The 16,456-nt window shown below is 48.0% G+C and overlaps 1 protein-coding gene across 1 annotated transcript in view; it reads right to left on the bottom strand.

The window, feature by feature from the left end:
• LOC311123960 (ADP-ribose glycohydrolase MACROD2-like) overlaps nucleotides 1–16,456 on the bottom strand; it is a gene marked incomplete at its 3' end in the record, with an annotated part of 814,537 nt that overhangs the window by 585,641 nt on the left and 212,440 nt on the right.

Genomic DNA, 16,456 nt, shown 5'->3' with positions numbered 1-16,456 from the left:
TCCTCTCCTCTCCTCTCCTCTCCTCTCCTCTCCTCTCCTCTCCCGGTTCCTTATGTCCTCTGGGTTGTTACCATCAACACTGCCTGCTGTTTAATCAGTCTCCCATACGGAGCATGGGCCCTGACGGACCTCGCGTAATGATGAGAGTGTGTGTGTGTGTGTGGATGTAAATGGAATATGTGTTGCTATGGATACAGGGAAGAAGTGTGCTAAGAAGTCGTTTTTTAAAATAGTTTTAGAATAAATGTTCTATTCTATTCAGGTTTTAACAGTCAGTTATTTTTCTTCTTCCCAAAGCCAGTATGCTGCTGGCTGTCTAGACGGTGTGCCTGTAACCTATCCCTCCTGTCCGGGCCGCAGTGACATATCATATATTTCAAGGAGACAATCCCCTTATTTCTATATAACTTAAATATGCCCAAGGGAGCCCAAGGGAGATTACATATCTGTAACCAGAGGAGAGGCATAGATTGACTCAGAGGCTGTTACTCGATTCAAACTTGATTAGGTCAAATTGAGGAATGAATGTGCTTCTCTGGGTTAGGGTAGAATGGGAGCTGCACACACAGACACACACACACACACACACACACACACACACACACACACACACACACAGGACAGGGGTATTGACATTGTTACATGGCTCTCTAAGAGGTCAAGGTATTGGGCAGAGAGAATGTTTTTTTTGCTCAGTATAGCTTCAAGGGAAAAGGGTCATATTTTCTGGGTAGAGTGTAACAGCCAGTCAGTGTAATATAGTAATAGCGGGAGATTTTAGTTCTTAACTCCCCGTTCAATTAATAGAAGTGACAGGACATTTGATCCTGTCAGTCAAGACTAGGTCTAACCTAAACCTCTCCCAGGGTCTCGTAGAGTTAAGCACATACACACATGCTGGCCCCAACTGACACCCTTACACACACACACTCACACACACACACACACACTCACACCCTCACACTCACACCCTCACACTCACACCCTCACACTCACACACACACTCACCCACACACACACACTCACACACTCACACTCACACTCACACCCGTACACACACACACACACAAACACACACACCCTCACACTCACACCCTCACACACACACAGACCCTCACACAAACACACCCTCACACACACACCCAAACACACACACACCCTCACACTCACACACACACACCCTCTCACACACACACACCCTCACACCCACACACTCACACCCAAACACACACACACCCAAACACACACACACTCACACACCCAAACACACACACACACCCTCACATCCAAACACACACACACACACACACACACCCAAACACACACACACATACGGATGGGACTGTTGACCAGAGGGCGAGTGAATTTGGGACGATCCATTTCACTTAAGCACAGAAGGGGCTCAGAGGGTTAATCCAGGACTACTAATGTTTCTCTTGAGTTTCCACCCTGTCTGTTTGTCTGTGGTCTGGTTTGATTTGTTTTTCTCACTAAAGCTCTGTACTGAGGTCCCAAACACCAGATAACATAATCTTCTTTGTTTAAGAGACCAGAGATGTGATGCAAAGTGCAGATATAATCTGGTATGATTCATTAATAAGAAAGACCATGGGAGGATTTGACAGTACCGTGTGTACTACTGTCGCACGCGCACGCGCACACACACACGGGACTGTTGACCAGAGGGTGAGAGACCAAGGGAAGATTTGACAGTACCAAGTGACTTGATGTACAGATAGAACAAGAGAGGACCTAGTACCGAGCCTCGGGGGACACCTGTAGGGAGACATCGAAGAGTCATTCCATGTCATTTCAGCAAGTCATGACACCCACCATCTCAGATTGTTCTGAAATAGTTTCTGTAGTTAGAAACGGGTAAGATTGGCACACCATTAACATAATTGTGTTGAACTTTAATTTTAATTAAGCTAATTGATTGCGCCATTATGTTTTTGTTTTTTTTTCTAATTTTTTGTATTGGAGTATTGCTTCTCCATACTATGTAATGTATTCCCTGTGAATCTGGTGATGGTTTTTTTCTCCCCTGTTCAGAGAAATTAGTAATTGAAGTCGCTTGCATTATTTACCATAAAGTATTGTGACAGTACCAGTACACACTAGATGCTGCTGTTCCTGCTATACCGCCACACTCTTTTATCCATTTTGATGGTCTCGTGTTTATTTATCACAACATTTTCTTTGCAACATTGGGTAGAAAACCAATAGATTTGGCTCATAATGAAAATACATTGTGTGGTCATCCTCATAATTCAAGCCAGTCCTCCATGAAAGCTATTCAGATTGTCCTAATAGCAACCTAATGCTATATTTGGGTACTATATTTATTGAATATGATCTGAATCCTATACATTTAAATTGCCAATTTGGGTGCAATTAATTAGCTTAATTTCTCCGAGATCAAATTATATTACAACAAAATAACGTTTCAGGAATGCTAACCTTATCTGTTACAGAAACTATTTCAGTGTCACGGTTTCGGCCGAGGCTGCTCCTTCTCCTTGTTCGGGCAGGCTTCGGCGGTCGTCGTCTCCGGAGTACTAGCTGCCACCGTTCTTTGTTTTCGATGTTTGTTTGGTTTGGTCTGTTTGTTACACCTGTTCTCGTTTAGTGTTGATTATGTGTCCTTTAAGTTCTCGTTGTTTCTGTCATGTGTTTGTGTGTAGTTGTTCTTTTGTCAGCTGGAGCAGTCAGTACATTTTTCTTCTATTTGTTTTGTTTATAGAGAGTCCGCACTTGTTGTGCGCGTTTGGTGCATTTAGCTCGTTTACGCAGTGTGCGTAACTTTCTCGTGCCTCCGGCTCTGTTTTGTAGCCGTGTCATTTTGTCTTTACTAAAGACTTTTGGACTAAGCCTCTGTGTCCTGCGATTGATTCCTACACCACATCCACGCCTTCTGACAGAACTACACACCTTTCATGGAATCAGCAGGAGCAGCAGCAGCGACCGAGTCATGGGAGGAGCGCGTCCGCGGACAGGATGACAGGATAGCCCAAATCACAACCGCTCTGCAGGGAGTGATGAATACCCTGCATCGACTGGAGACCAGTTGGGTACCCGCGCCTCCTCCTACCTTACCACCATCACCGGTCAGTCCGTTCGTCCAAGCTCCGGAACCCAGTGGGATTCGGCTCTCGCTCCCGAGGGCGTATGATGGCACCGCTGCCGGGTGTCAGGGTTCTCCTACAAGTAGAACTCTACCTAGCCACCGTACACCCGGCGCCCTCGGGACACGAGAGCGTTTCCGCCCTCATCTCCTGTCTCACCGGCAAGGCGTTGGAATGGGCCAACGCCGAATGGAGGAGGATAGACGCCGCGACGATCACCTATGCGGAGTTCTCCCGTCGCTTCAGGGCTGTGTTCGACCATCCACCTGAGGGGAAAGCGGCGGGAGAGCGTCTATTCTACCTCCGACAGGGGAGGAGGAGCGCCCAGGAGTTTGCACTGGAGTTCCGGACTCTAGCGGCAGATGCAGGGTGGAATGAGCGGGCCCTCATAGACCACTTCCGATGCAGCCTACGGGAGGACGTCCGTCGTGAGTTGGCTTGCAGGGACACCACCCTTACGTTTGACTAGTTGGTGGACATGGCCATTCGTCTCGACACCCTGCTGGCTACCCGCGGACGTCCTGAGTGGGGGTCGTCCAGTCCACCCTCCAGCACCTCCGAGCCGAGTCCTATGGAGCTCGGGGGTGCTGGCGCTAGAGAGGAGAGGAGAAGGAGCCCGAAGGGGGCCACCCCCTGTACCAACTGTGGCCGTGGAGGACACACTGCGGCTAGGTGCTGGGGGGGGGTCTCCAAGGGGACGAGACGGCAGGCCACGCACTGGGGAGTCCTTCCAGGTGAGTAGGCGCCCCACTTACCCAGAGCTCTCTGTTGTGCACCTAACCATACCTGTTTGTTTTCCACAGGTTGCACCTCGTTCCCAGCATAAGGCGCTAGTAGATTCAGGCGCAGCTGGGAATTTTGTAGATCGGAAACTTTGTGTAGAGTTAGGGATTCCTCTCCTTCCTGTCAACAATCCTTTCCCTGTACATGCTCTAGATAGCCGTCCGTTGGGATCGGGGTTGATTAGGGAGGTCACAGCGCCACTTCGGATGGGGACGCAGGAGGGTCATGAGGAGACTATTCAGCTATATCTTATCGACTCTCCTGCGTTATGGGATTACCCATAATCCCTCTATTTCGTGGCAACAGAGGGCTCTTAAGGAGTGGTCTGCCCAGTGTGTGGGGCGATGTCTGGGTGTTTCCGTGGGGGCGACCTCGGTGGAGAGTCCAAACCAAGTGCCCGCAATGCACGTTCCCCCCCGAGTATGAGGATTTAGCACTTGTGTTTAGCAAGGCGAGGGCGACGCAATTGCCACCACATAGACAGGGGGATTGTGCGATAGACCTCCAGGTAGGAGCTGCGCTTCCGCGGAGCCATGTGTATCCTTTGTCTCAAGAGGAGAAGAGAGCTATGGAGACTTATATAGCCGAGTCTCTGAGACAGGGATACATACGGCCCTCCACTTCCCCTGCGTCCTCAAGCTTCTTTTTTGTGAAGAAAAAAGATGGGGGTTTGCGCCCGTGTATTGATTACCGCAGTCTCAATCAGATTACTGTGAAATACAGTTATCCACTCCCTCTGATTGCGACTATGACGGAGTCATTACACGGAGCGCGGTTCTTCACAAAGTTGGACCTCAGGAGCGCCTACAACTTGGTGCGCATTAGGGAAGGAGACGAATGGAAGACAGCATTTAGTACCACCTCGGGTCATTACGAGTATCTCGTCATGGCATACGGGTTAATGAATGCTCCTTCAGTCTTCCAATCCTTTGTAGATGTGATCTTCCGGGATATGCAGGGACAAGGAGTGGTCGTGTACATTGACGACATTCTGGTGTACTCTTCTACCCGAGCCGAGCATGTAGCCCTGGTGCGCCGAGTGTTGAGGAGGTTGTTGGAGCATGACCTATATGTCAAGGCAGAGAAATTTCTGTTTTTCCAGGAGTCTGTCTCCTTTTTGGGTTATCAGTTGTCTGCGTCAGGGGTGAAGATGGAGGTTGACCGTGTGTCTGCCGTGCGTAATTGGCAAACCCCAACCACAGTTAAAGAGGTGCAGCGGTTCTTGGGCTTTGCGAATTACTACAGGAGGTTTATCCGGGGTTTTGGACAGGTGGCAGCTCCCATAACGTCCCTTCTTAAGGGGGGTCCGGTGCGCTTGCAGTGGTCTGCTGAGGCTGATAGGGCTTTTGGGAGACTGAAGGACCTGTTTACTTCGGCTCCGGTGCTGGCGCATCCGGATCCCGCGCTACCATTCCAGGTCGAGGTGGACGCGTCTGAGGCCGGTATAGGGGCCGTGCTCTCGCAACGGTCTGGCACGCCACCTAAACTCCGTCCCTGTGCCTTTTACTCTAAAAAGCTCAGCCCGGCGGAGCGAAATTATGACGTAGGGGACAGGGAGCTGCTAGCCGTGGTACAGGCCCTAAAGGTGTGGAGGCATTGGCTTGAGGGGGCTCAACACCCTTTCCTCATTTTGACTGACCACCGGAACCTGGAGTACATCCGGGCAGCTAGGAGACTGAACCCTCGCCAGGCTCGGTGGAACATGTTTCTGGCCCGGTTCGTATTTAAGATCACGTACATCCCAGGGTCCCAGAACGGTAAGGCAGACGCCCTGTCCCGGCGGTATGACACGGAGGAGAGGTCCGTTGAGCCCAACCCATACTACCGCCGTCCTGTCTGGTGGCACCGGTGGTGTGGGAAGTCGATTCCGAAATCGAGCTGGCGTTGCGTACCGATCCTAGTCCTCCCCAGTGTCCTGTGGGTCGGACGTACGTTCCGTTCGAGGTTCGGGATCGACTTATTTATTGGGCTCACACGTCACCCTCCTCTGGACATCCAGGTATTGGCCGGACAGTGCACTGCCTTAGCACTAAATACTGGTGGCCAACGTTAGCCAGGGATGTGAGGGTTTATGTTTCCTCCTGCTCGGTGTGTGCCCAGTGTAAGGCACCCAGACACCTGCCCCGGGGTAAGTAACAACCCCTGCCCGTTCCACAACGACCCTGGTCTCACCTCTCAGTGGATTTTGTTACAGACCTTCCCCCCTCCCAGGGGAATATCACCATCCTGGTCGTTGTGGATCGGTTCTCGAAGGCCTGTCGTCTCCTTCCCATGTCGGGTCTCCCTACTGCCCTACAGACCGCTGAGGCACTATTCACTCACGTCTTCCGGCATTACGGGGTACCCGAGGATATAGTGTCTGATCGAGGCCCCCAGTTTACCTCTCGAGTATGGAGAGCGTTCATGGAGCGCTTGGGGGTCTCGGTGAGCCTTACCTCGGGGTACCACCCGGAGAGCAATGGGCAGGTCGAACGGGTAAACCAGGATGTGGGTAGGTTTCTGAGGTCGTATTGCCAGGGCCGGCCGGAGGAGTGGGCGAGGTATGTTCCCTGGGCCGAGATGGCACAGAACTCTCTTCGCCACTCCTCCACCAAACTAACTCCTTTCCAGTGTGTATTAGGGTACCAACCGGCTCTGGTACCTTGGCATCAGAGCCAGATCGAGGCCCCTGCGGTGGATGAGTGGGTGCGGCGCTCGGAGGAGACGTGGAACACTGCACACGTCCACCTGCAGCGGGCCATCCGTCGACACAAGGCGAGCGCCGATCTCCACCGCAGTGAGGGACCGGTGTACGCACCGGGAGATCGAGTCTGGCTCTCGACCAGAGACCTGCTCCTCCGCCTGCCCTGCCGGAAGCTTGGTCGGCGGTTTGTGGGGCCTTTTAAAGTCCTGAGGAGGTTGAACGAGGTGTGTTACAGGTTACAACTACCTATTGATTATAAGAATATTAACCCCTCGTTCCATGTGTCTCTCCTCAGGCCGGTGGTAGCTGGTCCACTCCAGGACTGTGAGATAGGAGAGACTCCTCCGCCCCCGCTGGACATCGAGGGGGCTCCGGCGTACACAGTTCGGTCCATCCTGGATTCGAGACGTCGGATGGGGGGTCTCCAATATCTCGTGGAGTGGGAGGGGTACGGTCCGGAGGAGCGGTGCTGGGTGCCGAGGAGAGACATCTTAGACCCGTCTCTTCTGACTGAGTTCCATCGTGGTCATCCCACGCGCCCTGCTCCGCGTCCTTCTGGTCGTCCCCGAGGCCGGGGTCGGCGCACGCCTGGAGCCGCGCGTCAAGGGGGGGGGGTACTGTCACGGTTTCGGCCGAGGCTGCTCCTTCTCCTTGTTCGGGCAGGCTTCGGCGGTCGTCGTCTCCGGAGTACTAGCTGCCACCGTTCTTTGTTTTCGATGTTTGTTTGGTTTGGTCTGTTTGGTACACCTGTTCTCGTTTAGTGTTGATTATGTGTCCTTTAAGTTCTCGTTGTTTCTGTCATGTGTTTGTGTGTAGTTGTTCTTTTGTCAGCTGGAGCAGTCAGTACATTTTTCCTCTATTTGTTTTGTTTATAGAGAGTCCGCACTTGTTGTGCGCGTTTGGTGCATTTAGCTCATTTACGCAGTGTGCGTAACTTTCTCGTGCCTCCGGCTCTGTTTTGTAGCCGTGTCATTTTGTCTTTACTAAAGACTTTTGGACTAAGCCTCTGTGTCATGCGATTGATTCCTACACCACATCCACGCCTTCTGACATTCAGGACAATCTGAGATGTTGGGTGTCCTCTTTCTTGTGCTTTGTGAGGTGGAACGACCCTCACATGTTTTCAATTCAGAATGCTTTATTCTGTAATGTTATGTTTGTCAGTAGAATTAACCAAAAATGTTTTGACTACCACGTATGTCTTTACTCTAATGAAGGTCTATGCTGCTTCCTAGTTATATCAATACATGCTTTCCATAGTGGGGGGCCTGTGCTGAGGTAATGAATAGCAAATGATCCATGCATGGGGTTAGCGAAGGGCTCCCATCTCTGACTCCCAGCCTCTCTACTGTTCTTCACTAACACAGAAGGGGTTGACACACTTAACCACAGTCAAGTCAGCAGGAAAAAGCACATTCAACCCCACGCTTGATATACAGTTCCACCCTAATTAGGAGGAACCACCAATACTGTGTCCTGTCGCAATAGTAAGGACTCTCATATAGAACCACGCCCCCCCTCTAAGCTCACCATAGTCTTTCCTGTCAGATTCCTTGCATCAACATTAACCCCAAACAATGATGATATCACCCACAGAGATAAATCAAGATCTAGATTAATCTCTATGATGTCATCTCTCTGAAAAAGATGAGACAACATTCTAGAATGAAACATACGTCTGCTGGAACTCGTGCTTTGGCACACACACAACCAAGTTTGACTTTGGGTAGCTAAGCAACAGGCCCCCTTATGTACAGTAGATAAAGCCCCAACACAACATTGATGATGTCACACGGTGTCTGACTGACTGGGATGACAGACTAAAACAGTAAATCTATGTGTATATTGATTATTAATTGAGGAACATATTACATGTCAAAGAACTTGATGAGCAAGTGGAATAATCAGTCAGATTAACGACTAGTTACCGGAGTGTAACTCCAGTTCTATGAGTGGAGCGGAGCCCCATAGGGGAGCTATGCTCCTAGTGGTTTACCCTCTGCCCTAAGGCAGATGCAGCCTGAAGCAAAATTATGCACACACCTACAGCCAATAGGAGTACAGGTGTCCCTATATAAGGAACCCCGTTCCCTCAATCTGCCTCCCGAGATGGTTCCTTATATAGGGACACCTGTACTCCTATTGGCTGTAGGTGTGTGCATAATTTTGCTTCAGGCTGCATCTGCCTTAGGGCAGAGGGTAAACCACTAGGAGCATAGCTCCCCTATGGGGCGGAGCTCCACGATATAGAACTGGGTATTTGTAATGAATCTATTCAAGCTGTCAGCTTCGGCGTTTGCTGCTGCTACTCTTTGTTACATTATCTCTGCCAAATTGTGTCATCTTCTCAGTCATTTCATTTGAGTATTTTTTTGGCATAAAAGAGCTAAATTATTTCATAACAAAATGATACCCATAGGGCTCAGGTCAAAAGTAGTGCACTATGTAGGGAATAGGGTGCCATTCGGTGCCAGTGAGAAGACTTATCAATGGGGCGACAATTGAGGTTTATAAGCATGCACACGCACACGCACACACACACACTTTAAGATAAGCCAGTGTCTGTCAGTGCCACTGGAGTCATTCACAAGAGCAGCAGTAGATTCTTTGCCTAAGAGCCCTACCTGGAATAAATAGCATTTCCCATCACACACACAAACACCACACGCACGCACACACAGTCAGCACGCTGACACACACGCACGAGCACGCACACACTCGATAGGAATCAGCTTTCCTCTGATTTTAGCTTCTTAAGCTCCTGCCATATCATCAATGCAACGGGGAAGAAAATGTACTTTGGCATGGCTGTCTATTTCATGGTATGTTATGGGGGATGTTGGATGTTTACTAAAGAGAATATAAATAATAAAAACAGACGAGACAACAGCTTCCCTTCCTCCATGAGAACGCATCTGTTATTGTCAATTTGTGTTTTTCGTAAGAAGAAACTGCACGCAGAATCCATAAACCGTGTCTCTACAGGCATTTAATAACATCTGGTTAACTTGTTCTGATGATGACGACTTGATTGATATATAATTACAAGTTGGATAGATTTTCATATGTTTTATGACCAAATAAGGGATGGGAATTGTTGTAATACTAACAGGCGCTCATACAGTGTCATACAGATTGTGTTTCTAAACAATTACTAACCTACATACACTGGTAAATGTGTCCGCGGTGATAGCTGTACTTTAAACAGTAAGTGCTCTCAATTGTTTTGATTATTCAAGAACAGAAAGGTATAAGAAATATCAGTCTTACAATCAACCACCTGCGCTGTACTTCCTGATTTCCCTGATTACATAAACAACACTTTGGACCAGACTGAGAATGAGAAAGTTTAAATGTTCCGACAGCATGCTGCTTTTTACCTCTCTGACAGACTCTGACGCAGACACACAGACACAGACAGACAGACACACACGCACACACACACTTCCACCACCTCTCGAACACTGTAGGCAACACTCACCAACGCAGCATTAATTACTTTACTCAAATAAATGGAAAAGGAGCACTGTTGACGTCAACCATTGTAATCTTTGGCATGATTCATGGGAATAATGTTAGTTCAGGGAGCCGTGCAGTGGCAGCAATGATGTTAGCAGTTGGATCTTGGCAGTTAATAAAAGTTTAAATAACAATAGAAATGTAAAGGTTTCAGAATCGTTTCACTCCAAAAGCTTCACTCCACTGTTGATACAGTCCCAAAATGTTTTCTGTGTCAGCAATCAAGTTTTCAAGATATAGGGTTTCAAGATGCAAAGTGTAACTTGCCACATCATCATGATGATGTGTTTGGAATCATACGATGCATTTTACATCATCATGATGATGTGTTTGGACTCATACGATGCATTTTACATCATCATGATGATGTGTTTGGAATCATACAATGCATTTTACATCATCATGATGATGTGGCCGGTGACACTTTGATTCTTGAAATTCCAATACAGCATATTGAAAACTTGACTGCTGACATGCAAAACATTTTGGGACTGTATTAACAATGGACTAATGAAAACAATACCAAAATGTAGTTTTGAAGTGGATTATTCATTTTAATTGCCTGACTTGATGTAACCTGACTGTTAGATCAGACTGCACTTTATAACTTAATGGCTACTTCTGTTGCATGTAACAAAAAAAAGAAAGTGTTCCTCTCGCCCCTCCTTCCCTAGCTTTAAAAGCTTTGCTTTTAAGAGTATCATTTTGCAAAGAGTACTGGAGATGTTTTTATAATTACATTCACAACAAGTAAATTCTAGCTCCAGAACTCAGAAAAAAACTTGATGCCTCATGGTTCTGAACATCTTGTTTCATCATCCCAAATGGCACCCTATTTCCTATATAGTGCACTACTTTTTAACAGGGCCCTATGGGCACTAAATAGGGAATACGGTGCCATTTGGGATGCAATCAATTTAATTTAGATACCAAACATGTTCCTTAACGAGACCATCCCTCAGCTTTACAGCAAATCAAATGGCGGAGCTGCCATTTTTGTTGTTGTCTTTTTTAATTAAGGAGTGGGCCTTTAATGAAGCAAGGCCTTAGTAAAGTGAGGGTGGTTCCATAAAAATACTTTAGTGAAGGAGGAGAGCGTCAATTAGCAGGTTCTGAGAGTGGTTTAATCTGCCACTAAACATGCAAGTGTAGCAGGATGCAGAGCTTGGCAGTGGTCCTAACAATGGTCCTAAAAGGCCAGACCCAATCTATGTGTTGGAGGGAAATCCAATTTCCATTTAGCGTTAAGGGCCTGTGCTGAGAGAGGTACTGTAGCCTTCTTTTGTATGACTTTTTATGACTTGTGTATTTTTTTATAAATGTGTATCGCACTGTTGAGGAGAGCTTGCAAGAAAGCATTTCACTGTACCGTTTACACCTTGTTTCCTGTGCACATGACCAATACATTTTGATTTGATTCGCTACAGAGCATATCACTACTATGAAAGCCATGAATCCACGGTGGAGAACCCAAGCCTGTATGGGATACTGCACCTCTTAGTTGGTTCATCTGTTCTTTTGGTCATTTGTTCATATGATCATGCATAGCTTGAACGTTCCAATATCCACACTAGCATGCTACTTAGAGTGAAGCAATGTATTGGCTATTCATTCGAAGTGGTATGCTACCGTAGCGTGGATTATTGGAACAGAGATCAGACCATGTATTTTCCCCAGCTCTTGCTGCTGCGATATGTTTCAATCAATGTACTTTTCAATCACTTTATAAAATAAGATGAATCTTTCCACCCACGGTAACAGTAGGTGGTCATGACATGCAGCAGTGTACATGGGGAGCTCCTTAAGACAGCTCAGCTGGTAGTTAGCGCCTCCCGTGCACAGCAATGTGAAGCTAGCTTCTCTAATTGGCATCCAGGGTGGAAGCGCCGTGCGCACTCCTAATGTGCGCGCTCCTAAGTGGTGCACCCACGATTGTCTTCAGGTCAGGGGTTCAGAGAGAAGATTTACATAAAGTGCCATGCTAAAGACAATTTAAAGCCAAATAGGTTTCCATTTAAAGGTACAGTACAATATGGGATCTGGGAATCTGTTTGGCGGTCATAACCATTGAACAGATTCCCCAGATGCCAGACTGTACCTTTAAAGCAATGGTATAAAAGTATAAGAGAAGGTTGAATGTAGAGAAATATGCATTTTATTTCCTCTTCTTTCATGGTGGATTAGGAATAGTCCAGCTCAGGGCCAGCCATTCAACATGGACGCTCACAGACCATAGACACAAACCAATCATATCAACACAAGATTCTCGGAAAGGCACAAACAATCTTACTAGCATTATCCCCAAACTGATAGTTAATAGGCTACCAATCAGCTAATGGATGTTAGGGTCCAGTGGTCGATCTGGTCATCCATTTAGTGATGGGTTGTGATCATAACAGGGGTTAGGGTCAGGGGTCAGGAGGGGTTAGAGCAGGACGAAACCTATTGTATCTGAGGACAAAGTGGCTGGAGATTAAAACACAACAACAGGAGTGACTTTAGCTCTGAGTTTAGTCACCCTGGTGTGTGTGTGTGAGTGAGTGAGTGTGTAATCTACTGTATGTCTAATCTCCTTCCCAGGCTGTAGCTAGTGAAGCTTCCTCACACCAGCTGGGCCCGAGCTAGAATGGCCTCATTAGCTAAGGCTCATTCCCCATTTCCCGCATTTCCTCTTTCACTCCTCTCTCTCTCTCCGCTAAGGCTCATCCCCTCATTCCCTCCTTCCCTCCTTCCCTCCTTCTCTTCTTCCCTCCCCCATTCCCTCCTTTTCCCATTCCCTCCTTCTCTTCCCCCCCCTCCCCATTCCCTCCTTCACTCTGCTAAGGCCCCTTTACCCCATCCTCTTCATTTCCTCCTCTAAAGGCTGATCCCCCTTTCCCCATCCGCTCCAATGGAGCTCCTGTTGCTCTTTTTAGGGCCAGCCACCATTTGCAATAGCATTAGGCCATAAGAGAGATGTGGCTACTGGGCTGTAGCATGCTAATACCACCATCTTAAGAGTTTTTTAATCCTCTTGCCCAAAGAGCCAGAACAATGCCTTCTGACAGGGTAGTTCATGCATGCAGCTGTAAAGCTAGGGTGTTCCTCAAAGAGAGAGAGGGAATTATGGGAATGATGGGATTTGTATTACAAAATGTACGTTTGTTGCTGTGAATCGGCAGGATAGTCACAACCCTAGGATTGACAGTTGTGCTTTTTAAAATGCTCTATATCGTTCTGGGTTTCTGGGATTAAATGAAGTGATGGAGCTTTAGTGATGCAACAAGGATTATTTTAGATAAGAAAGGACAGAGACACTTTGAGTCGGCATCTGTAGCGGACGGTTGGGGATTCTATCCTTCTGCGTCTGGCTGTTTTCAGGCACTTTGAGCTTTTGGACACTGTGTTTCTTTGAAGAGCCCAGTATCTGTGAGGAGATGTAGGAACTGAGACTCAGCCTGGCTGGTCAGTCGGTGAATCTAAGCCAGGCCTTTGAGTTGGACTTGGACCATTTGATCGGTCAGTCCTTTGCTGTTCTCCTTGGAAGGCATTAGCTGAGGTATCTTCTCTGTTTTACATAGCTTATGATGACACAGTACATTCAGTACCAGATGTTGACTTGGAGTTCTTCCAAAGAGAGAGAGATAAGACCAAAGCATAGATTAACTTTAATTTAGCCATAACATAACCATATCTCAACTGACAATGACCATCTACCATCAAGGAATTGTTTTAGTCCATGAACACAAGGCTAGGTAGCTGTCACGACTTCCTCCGAAGCTACCTCCTCTCCTGGTTCGGCAGGCTTCGGCGTTCGTCGTCACCGGCCTTCTAGCCACTGCCGCTCCTCATCTAATCATTCCATTTGTTTTGTCTTGTTTATTACACACACCTGGTTCATATCCCCTCATCAGTACTTGTATAAGTGTTCCCTCTGCCCCCTTGTCCTTGTGGGTGATTGTGAGGAGAGAGTAGCTCGGTTTAGCTACGTGTATTTTGTATTGCCGGGGTATATTTTCCCCGTGTGCCTGTTTTGTTCCAGTGCACCTGTTTTGCGCACTGGACTGTTTGACGCTATCCAGCGTAACGCTGTACTACGGAATAAACTCTGTATTCTGTGATTTATCCTCCTGCGCCTGACTCACAGTAGCCTAGCACTGTGTGTTGGAAGGGAAGCCACCACTTTGACAGAGCACCATACTATGTAACTATGACCGTCACTGTGTGTTGGAAGGGAAGCCACCACTTTGACAGAGCACCATACTATGTAACTATGACCGTCACTGTGCCTCTGAAGCATAACTGCATGCTAGGTAGAAGCGTTCAAAGTTTTTTCCTCAGATCTCATCTGACCCCTGTTTCATAAACATGAGGGAATAGCCCAGCAGAGGTGTAAAATATGACAGGTACTCTACATCGGAATAAAACACACGCACATGCACACGGGCACACGCACGCACACACAAACTGACACAGACACACACAGACACCCAAACACGTCCACGCGCGCAGACACACACCAACTGAGAGACACCCACACACAAACCGAAGTGCCTTCTAATAAAGGGATGCAGTGAGTCAGTTGGTTGGTGGCGATATAATGCAGCATGTTCCTGGGTACAGGCAGTGGTGGGAAAATACCAATTGTCATAGAGTAAAAGTAAAGATAGCTTCATAGAAAATGACTCAAGTAAAAGTGAAAGTCACCCAGAGAAATACTACTTGAGTAAAAGTCATAGGGGGAGGAGGGGAGGAGGGGGACGAGGGGGATAGGGGGAGGTGGGGGATTGGGGAGGAGGGGAAGGAGGGGGAGGAGGGGGATTGGGGAGGGAGGGGGATAGGGGGAGGAGGGGGATTGGGGAGGAGGGGAAGGAGGGGGAGGAGGGGGTTAGGGGAGGAGGGGGATAGGGGGAGGAGGGGGATTGGGGAGGAGGGGAAGGAGGGGGAGGAGGGGGATTGGGGAGGGAGGGGTATAGAGGGAGGAGGGGGATAGGGGGAGGAGGGGGAAGGAGGGGGAGGAGGGGGAGGAGGGGGATTGGGGAGGGAGGGGGATAGGGAGAGGGAGGGGTATAGAGGGAGGAGGGGGATAGGGGGAGGAGGGGGAAGGAGGGGGAGGAGGGGAAGGAGGGGGAGGAGGGGAAGGAGGGGGATTGGGGAGGGAGGGGGATCGGGGGAGGAGGGGGAAGGAGGGGAAGGAGGGGGAGGAGGGGGATTGGGGAGGGAGGGGGATCGGGGGAGGAGGGGGATTGGGGAGGGAGGGGGATGGAGGGGGATAGGGGAGGAGGGGGATGGGGGAGGAGGGGAGGAGGGGAAGGAGGGGGATAGGGGGATATGGTAGTTACATACAGCTACATTTAATGTGTGTTGACATGAGAACTTACATCACATAAAACTGTCCAATAAATGATTGGGTTATAAAGGTTATATAGTCATATTCTTATCCTGGTTGAAAGCCAGAAGAAAGTCTTCGTATTAGTTGAAGCAGTTCAGAGAGCAGAAACCTGCTTCAAATGTTGATGTTGCATGAATGTTACATGTTGCATGAATGTTACATGCATCTGGACTATCTTAATTATATACTACATTCGAGGAGGGAAAACTTGTACAGAATTGGTTGTAATAACGTGATTTTAACCACTTTGCCCACTGTGATACATCGTCTATCTGCCTTCCTCCATTCTACATCTGGAATGAACAAAAACAAATCTAGAAGCCATTTCCTCCAGAGGTGACCAGAGGGCAGACTAGATGAGTACTGACGAGGATAGCTGGTATCCAGTTACCCTATCCTCTCTCTCTCTCTCTCTCAGTGGGCTTGTTTGAGTGGTAAGGCTAAAGCAACCAACTGTAGATGAAAGTGGAGGAGTGAATACGGGGGAGGGGCATCTGCTACAGCCGAAAGTCGGACACTGATGTGGTTTTCCAACAGCAAGGCTCAGTGCAACATGGCAGTGTTGACGTTGTTTATAAAAGTTGTTCTTTGTAATGTCTCCCACCCCCACATCACACACTCACACATTGTAAATATACTGTATGTGTACACTGTACTATCAATTATGGAAAGAGCCTCAAATAATTTGTACATATCCACTGTATATATATGAATCGCGGCAAAGTTGTCTTAGATCCCGCTTGGGTCTAACAAAAACACTAATGATTGGTTGACAAACAGTGCCTCCCACAATGGAGGCGATGGCTGCAAGTTGCAGCTGGTGAAGAACAACTGCAGTTGAAACTTCATGACCTTTGATCACATGGTTGTTGTAAAGTTCATGCAGTCGACATGTAGGCGTAAGTCCGATTATTTTTGTCACCAACTTGACAAAAGTGATCTCCTCTCTCTCTCTCTCTCTCCTCTCTCTCCTCT

Source organism: Coregonus lavaretus (assembly GCF_964263955.1).
Source record: "Coregonus lavaretus genome assembly, chromosome: 1".
NCBI lineage: Eukaryota > Metazoa > Chordata > Actinopteri > Salmoniformes > Salmonidae > Coregonus > Coregonus lavaretus.
Note: the sequence above shows the minus strand (reverse complement) of the source record. Positions and strands in the feature narration are given on the sequence as shown.